This window comes from Meleagris gallopavo, chromosome 1 (genome assembly GCF_000146605.3).
Source record: "Meleagris gallopavo isolate NT-WF06-2002-E0010 breed Aviagen turkey brand Nicholas breeding stock chromosome 1, Turkey_5.1, whole genome shotgun sequence".
Classification (NCBI taxonomy): domain Eukaryota; kingdom Metazoa; phylum Chordata; class Aves; order Galliformes; family Phasianidae; genus Meleagris; species Meleagris gallopavo.
This window is the reverse complement of record NC_015011.2, coordinates 155,893,334-155,900,941: the sequence shown is the minus strand read 5'-3', so window position 1 is coordinate 155,900,941 and position 7,608 is coordinate 155,893,334. Positions and strand designations below refer to the sequence as shown.

Genomic DNA, 7,608 nt, shown 5'->3' with positions numbered 1-7,608 from the left:
CTAGATCCTCTATAAAGGTGGTGAGATGCAAAGTCCAGCTGAAGTGCCTTTATACCAATGCACAGATTCTTGGAAATAAGCAGAAGGAGTTGGAAATGGTGATGTGCTTGGAAAATTATGATCTTGTCGCTATCATGGAAACATGGTGGGATGACTCCCATAACTGGAATACCACCATTGAGGGATATCAACTCTTTAGAAGGGATAGGTGAAGTAGGAAGGGTGGGGTAGTTGCCCTCTATGTCGAAGAGTGGATAGACTGTGAGGAGCTTCCTCTGAGAAACAGCCAGGAACAGGATGAGAGCCTGTGGGTTAGAATTAGGGACGGGACTAACAAAGGGCAGCTGGTGATAGGAGTATACTACAGGCCACCTGATCAAGGGGAGACTGTTGATGAGGCTTTCTTGCTTCAGATGTGGGAGGCTTCATGCTCACAGGCTCTCATCCTGATGGGGGACTTCAATCATCCGGATATCTGTTGGAAAGACAACAAGGCGAGCTGCAAGAGGTCAAGGAGGCTCCTGGAATGCATTGATGATAACTTTCTGGTCCAGGTATTGGACAGACCGACCAGAGGTGAAGCGTTGCTGGACCTGCTGCACACCAGTGTGGAGGAGATCATTAGAGGCATTAAGGTTGGAGGCAGCCTGGGCTGCAATGACTAAGCCCTGGTCGAGTTTGTGATCTTGAGGGACGTGGGTCTGGCAAACAGTGGTGTCAGGACCCTGAACTTTGGAAGAGTGAACTTTAAGCAGTTCAATGTACTTTGGCCAAGATCCCCTGGGATGCTGTCCTTAAAGACAAAGATGTTGAGGAGAGCTGGCTACTCTTCAAGGATGCTCTCCGTCCCTCTGGATAAGAAAGCGGGCAGAGGAGGTAGGAAGCCGACATGGCTTGGCAAGGACCTGCTGGGCACGCTGAGGGCAAAGAAAGGTGCGTACAAGCTCTGGAAACAAGGGCGAGTCACCTGGGAAGAATACAGGAATGTCGTCTGGACTTGCAGACATGGGATCAGGAAAGCCAAGGCGCAGGCAGAACTGAACTCGGCGAAGGACGTGAAAAACAATAGGAAGACATTCTACAGGTACATTGGCCAGAAGAGCCAGGCCAAAGCAAGTGTACCTCCTTTGGTAAATGTAAAAGGAGAACTGGCTTCAACAGGCGAAGAGAAGGCTGAGGTACTGAATGAGTTCTTTGCCTCAGTCTTCACTGGCAGCCAGGATTCCAGTATTTCTCATGTTCCCGAACCCTGCATCCCTAAACCTCTAGGTGGGGACTGGGGTGGTAAATCTCCCCCCAATGTAAGGGCCGAGCAAGTCTGAGACCGCCTTATGAGACTGAATGTGTACAACTCTATGGGGCTAGATGGCATGCATCCCAGTGTTCTGAAGGAGTTGGCTGAGGTGGTTGCCACGCCACTCTCCATGATATTTGAAAAGTCGTGGCTGAAAGGTGAGGTCCTGAATGACTGGAGGAAGGGTCACATCACTCCCATTTACAAGAAAGGGAGCAAGGAGGACCTGGGGAACTACAGGTTGGTGAATCTCACCTCTGTGCCTCAGAAGATCATGGAAGAGATCCTCCTGGATGATATGCTCGATTACATGAGGAATGAGCATGTGATCCGAGACAGCCAAGCACAGCTTCACCAGGGGAAGGTCATGCTTAACCAATCTGGTGGCCTTCTATGATGGAGTGACAGCACTAGTGGACAAGAGAAAGGCAATCAATGTCATTTAGCTGGACTTGAGCAAGGCCTTCAACATGGTCCCCCACCACATCCTTATCTCCAAATTGGAGGGTTGTAAATTTGATGGGTGGACCACTTGATGGATAAGAAATTGGTTGAAAGGCCGCAGACAGAGGGTGGTCATCAATGGTTTGATGTCCAGGTGAAAGCCGTTAACAAGCGGTGCCCCCCTGGTGTCTGTCTTGGGACCGGTACTCTTTAACATCTTCATCAATGACATCGATGATGTAATGGAGTACACACTCAGCAAGTTTGCTGATGACACCAAGCTGAGTAGTGCGATTGACACGGTGGAAGGAAGGGATGCTATTCAGAGGGACCTCAACAGGCTTGAAAGGTGGGTCCAGGTGAACCCAATGAGGTTAAATACAGCAAGTGCAAGGTTTTGCACTTGGGTTAGACGAATCCCAGGCATTTATACAGACTGGAAGGAGCAGTCCTTGAGAGCAGCCCTGCAGAGACCTGGGGGTCTTGATGGATGAAAAGCTTAACATGAGCCGGCAGCGTGCTCTTGCAGCTTGGAAAGCAAATGATATCCTGGGCTCCATCAGAAGAAGGGTAGCCAGTAGGGACAGGGAGGTAATTTTCCCTCTCTACTCTGCCCTTGTGAGGCCCCTTCTGGAGTACTGCGTCCAGGTCTGGAGCCTTCAGTACAAGAAAGACAGAGAACTGTTGGAAAGGGTCCACAGGAGAGCCACAGAGATGATCAGGGGAGTGGAGCACCTCCGCTGCAAAGACAGGCTGAGGGAGCTGGGCTTGTTCAGCCTGGAGAAAAGAAGGCTGTAGGATAACCTAATTGCAGCCTTTCAGTACCTAAAGGCAACCTACAAACAGGAGGGGAATCAACTCTTTGAAAGGGTAGCTAATGGCAGGACAAGGGGAAATGGTTTCAAGTTGAGGGAGGGAAGATTTAGGTTGAATGTCAGGGGGAAGTTCTTTATAGAGAGAGTAGTGAGGTGCTGGAACAGGCTGCCCAGAGAGGTTGTGGATTCCCTGTCCCTGGAGGTGTTTAAGGCCAGATTGAATGGGGCCCTGGTCAGCCTGTTCTAGTATTAAATGGGAAGGTTGGTGGCCCTGCCTGAGGCAGGGAAATCGGAGATTCATGATCCTCGAGGTCCCTTCCAGCCCTGGCCATTCTGTGATTCTGTGAAGATGTGAATATGAATGCTGGCTGCAACTGATCTTCTTAACAATTAGAAGCAAATAAAATGCTTCTTAGATTTGTCTGCTTGGCTTAACTGTTGTTATTGGTATGTATAAGCCCTGTGGGAGCTACTTGTCTAAGGGGATTGGAAAATCTTGCAGACACTTTTTCTTCTAGGTCACTGCTTCAAGTCTAGTTCAAATTAATAATAGCTGTAATGTATTATATCATCTGCTGGCTCTGGAATTATCTGTGCCTAACTATTTGGCAATTCAGAATAAATCCTAATGAATTTCAAACTCATTAACTTTGTATCATATAAAACCTTAATTGCAAGTCTCACCAGACAGACTGCAACTTTCTTGGTTAGGGAAACCCATACTGCTACTTTACTAGCTGTATCAGTTTGATGGATTTTGGCAAGTTGTTTATTTGTGGAAAAATACAGTATTACTCGTTTCAAAAAATTATGCAAGTTTTAAAAATAGCTTAGTGGTATGAATCAAAATGTTCAGCTGACATATCTGTCCCCATTTAAAAAATATATATATATAAATAGGTAGGACATGTTATTAATTATATCTAATGATAAAGTGATCTTTGCTAGTGAGATCTCACCTGAAGTACAGAAATGATTCAAGTGATGGAACACCTCCCTTATGAGGACAGGCTGAGAGAGCTGGGGCTGTTCAGCTTGGAGAAGAGAAGGCTTCAGGGAAACTGAATAGCAGCCTTTCAATGTCTAAAGGGGGGGCTATAATAAAGAAGGGGACAGACTCTTTAGCAGAGTCTGTTGTGAAAAGACAATGGGAAATGGTTTCAAGCTGAAGTAGGAGAGATTTAGATTGGAAATAAGGAAGAAGTTTTTTACAATAAGGATTGTGAAGCACTGGAACACGTTGCCCAGAGAAGTGATGGAAGCCGCATCCTTGGAGACATTCAATGTCAGGCTGTATCAGGCTCTGAGCAACATGACCTAGCTGTAGATGTCCCTATTCATTGTAGGGAAGTTGGACTAGATGACCTTTAAGGGTCCCTCCCAAGTCAAAAGGTTTTATTTTTCTATGATTCTGTACTGTATGACATACCCTCCCAAGTTGCTAGTGGTCTCTGGAAGACCTTTTTATTTCCTCTGCTCTGATGGTGGCAAGTGACTGTACAAGTTGAAAAAGTGATGGCTCTTCTGTTTTTGAGCTAGAGTGGTGTATGTGCTCATTCACACATCATCCCCTTCTCAGTTAGTGAAAAGATACTTTTAAGACCCTTTTCAGAACTTATTTCAGATCCAGTTGATATCTCCTGACTTAAGTAAAACACTATTTTAAATTAATAGCACTTGGTGATGCACAGTTTAATAGTGTGAATAAAATTAAAAATCCTATAGGCTAGAAATGAAACAGAGAAATGAAAAAATGTTTCTTAAAGAGAAAGATCTTGCTATGTGTGGGGAAATTACACTGTTTTTCATTCTTGATGCAAAAGTTTTTCACTGCTGTTATTCAACAAAAATATATTTTGTTATTGTTGAACATCGTGTGGATCACATATGATTTCTATCTTCTAGTAGCAGTTAATAAAAATACTATAACATGCAAATTTAATTTTCCTGGAATGATTAAAGCCTACTTTAATGAAATAAAATGAGTCACAATTTCACCTTGGGAAATATATTCCTTAAAGAAATCTCAAAACACAGTACCTTTCTGTTCCAGTGAATTTGGTACCTGAATCTATAACATTATGATGATTTCAGGAAATTCTAACTCTGGATTTTTTTATTATTATTTATTTATTTATTTTTACTAGTGATTCACGGAATAAGATAACATTCTAGTAATGTACTAGGCTTATGTTGAGTGAAATATTATTATTTTTAATTAGTTTTGTTTATTTTAATGAACACAACAAGCATTCCCCTGTAATTACAGGAGATACTGGGAAATATTAGAAAAATCTGACATCTGTTTTTATTTCTCTAGGAAAATCAGTCAAAACTTTATAAATACTTACCTTAGGTTTTCATAATCCATATTTCACTTAGTAAGGCTGATGAAAATGTTTGTTTGAGTGACAAATATTGATGTGTAAAATCAATGTCATACAAGGAATACCCTATTTACTACTTTACTCACTTTCAGGAATCATTATGCTAATTTCTAATACTTCTTAGAGTGAGGTATTATATGCATTTCTGACTAAAACATATGAAGGGAGGAATAATTGCATGCACTGGTACAGGTTGGGGGATGACCTGCTGGAGAGGAGCTCTGTGGAGAGGGACCTGGGTGTTCTGGTGGACAACAGCTTGGCCATGAGCCAGCAGTGTGCCCTCGTGGCCAAAAAGGCCAATGGCATTCTGGGGTGCATTAAAAGGAGCGTGTCCAGCAGGTCGAGGGAGGTGATCCTTCCCCTCTACTCTGCCCTGGTAAGGCCTCATCTGGAGTACTGTGTCCAGTTCTGGGCTCCCCAGTACAAAAAAGACACGGATCTCTTGGAAAGAGTCCAGCGGAGGGCCGCAAAGATGGTGAGAGGCCTGGAGCATCTCCCCTATGAAGAAAGGCTAAGTGAACTGAGTCTGATTAGCCTTGAGAAAAGACGACTGAGAGGGGACTTGATCCAGGTCTATAAGTATCTAAGGTGTGGGGGGTAGAGTGGTGAGGCCGGACTGTTTTCATCAGTGTGTGGAGACAGGACAAGAGGAAATGGCCAGAAACCGCAGCATAGGAAGTTTCACACGAATGTGCGTAAGAACTTCTTTACGATGAGGGTGATGGAGCACTGGAACAGGCTGCCCAAGGGGGTTGTGGAGTCTCCTTCTCTGGAGATTTCCAAGACCTGCCTGGACACCTACTTGTGCGACCTGGTATATGGAACCTGCTTTGGCAGAGGGGTTGGACTCAATGATCTCTGGAGGTCCCTTCCAACCCCTATGATTCTGTGATTCTGTGAAAAAGTTGGGTCTAAAGAAGATAAGTAAAGAAAGCTGCTAAAGAACATAGGTGAGAAGCAAGAGCACATTAGTTTGACTTCTCTCACATTCCCAAAATTTAAAAATAGCGAATATAGTTTGGTTTAGATTGATAAATTCCAGGATTTGGAGAAAAATAATGAAAGATCAATAGAGATCATATTTACATGGCCTTTTCATTTCTTCCTGATCTTCCTGGTATAACTACAATTAGGTCTAAGCCATTGGTCATAAATTTTTCTGAAGAAATGAATGTTTTCCATCTACACTGAGATACAAAATTTCAGTTTTCTGACAATTGTAGTGATCAGCTTTTATAGACTGATATTTGTAATAGAATCATAGAATAGTAAAATAGTTTGTGTTGGAAGTGACCTTTTCAATCATCTAGTTTCAACTCTCCTGCTACAGGCAGGGACACCTCCCTCTAGACCAGGTTGCTCAAAGCCGCATCCAGCCTGGTGCTTCCAAGGAGTGCATCCAAGAAGGGAGCATTCACAACCTCAGTGGTCAATCTGTTCCAGTGTCTCACCACTTTCATAGTAAAGAATTCCTTCCTAATATCTAGTATAAACGTACTCTCTTGCAATCTTAAACCATTTCCCCTTGTTCTGTCACTACCTGCCCTTATAAAAGTCTCTCCGCAGTTTTCCTGTAGGCTCCCTTCAGGTACTGGATGGCTACTATAACGTCTCCTTGGAGCCTTCTGTTCTCTAGGCTGAGAAGCTCCAACTCTCTGAGCCTGTCCTCATAGCAGAGGTGCTCCAACCCTCTGATCATCTTCATGGCCCTCCTCTGGACCTGCTCCAACAACTCCATGTCCTTCTTGTACTGGGGGCTCCAAAACTGGAGACATGGGATTATATTATCTGCAACTATCCAACATCACAGATAATGTAGACATTTTTTGGTTTAGACAAACTATAAGGAATAAATTATATGCAAAAGTAGTAAATAGTTTTATAAAAATTCTTATGTCTTTAAATATTCTTCAACTCTTAAATTAGATTAAAAAAAAATCTATTTTTTATTATCAGTAAAGAAGTTCATACTGTTTAACCAGTAGTAGAATTTGCATTATGTCCCCCTAAGTCTAAACTACTGAAACTGCTATTTTCTTTTATGTTCAATCAAAGACGCAGTAAATAGCTCTTGGAACGAGTCCTTAGAAGGACCACTAAGATGATCAGAGGGCTGGAGCACCTCTCCTATGAGGAAAGGTTGATGGAAAAAGAACAAATAATGGACAGAGAAGACAATAGGAAGAGATAGAATCATAGAATCGTAGAATCACCAAGGTTGGAAAAGACCTAAAAGATCATCCAGTCCAACCGTTCACCTATTACCAATAGCTCCCACTAAACCATGTCCCTCAACACAACATCCAGTCTTTCCTTGAACACCCCCAGGGTCGGTGACTCCACCACCTCCCTGAGCAGTCCATTCCAGTGCCTGATCACCCTTTCTGAAAAGTAATACTTCCTAATGTCCAGCTTGAATCTCCCCTGCCGTAGCTTGAAACCATCCACTCTGGTCCTATCACTAATGACACGAGAGAAGCGGCCGACCCCCAGCTCACTACAACCTCCCTTCAGGAAGTTATAGAGAGCAATGAGGTCTCCCCTGAGCCTCCTCTTCTCCAGGCTGAACATTCCCAGCTCCTTCAGCCTCTCCTCATATGGCCTGTGTTCCAGACTACTCACCAGCTTTGTTGCCCTCCTTTGAACACGTTCCAGGGCCTCAATG

At 43.6% G+C, this 7,608-nt stretch overlaps 1 pseudogene; it reads left to right on the top strand.

Annotated features, from left to right (window-relative positions):
• Positions 1-449: 449 nt before the first annotated feature.
• Positions 450-5,709, top strand: LOC116216199 (annotated as a pseudogene).
• The last annotated feature ends 1,899 nt before the right edge of the window (positions 5,710-7,608 follow it).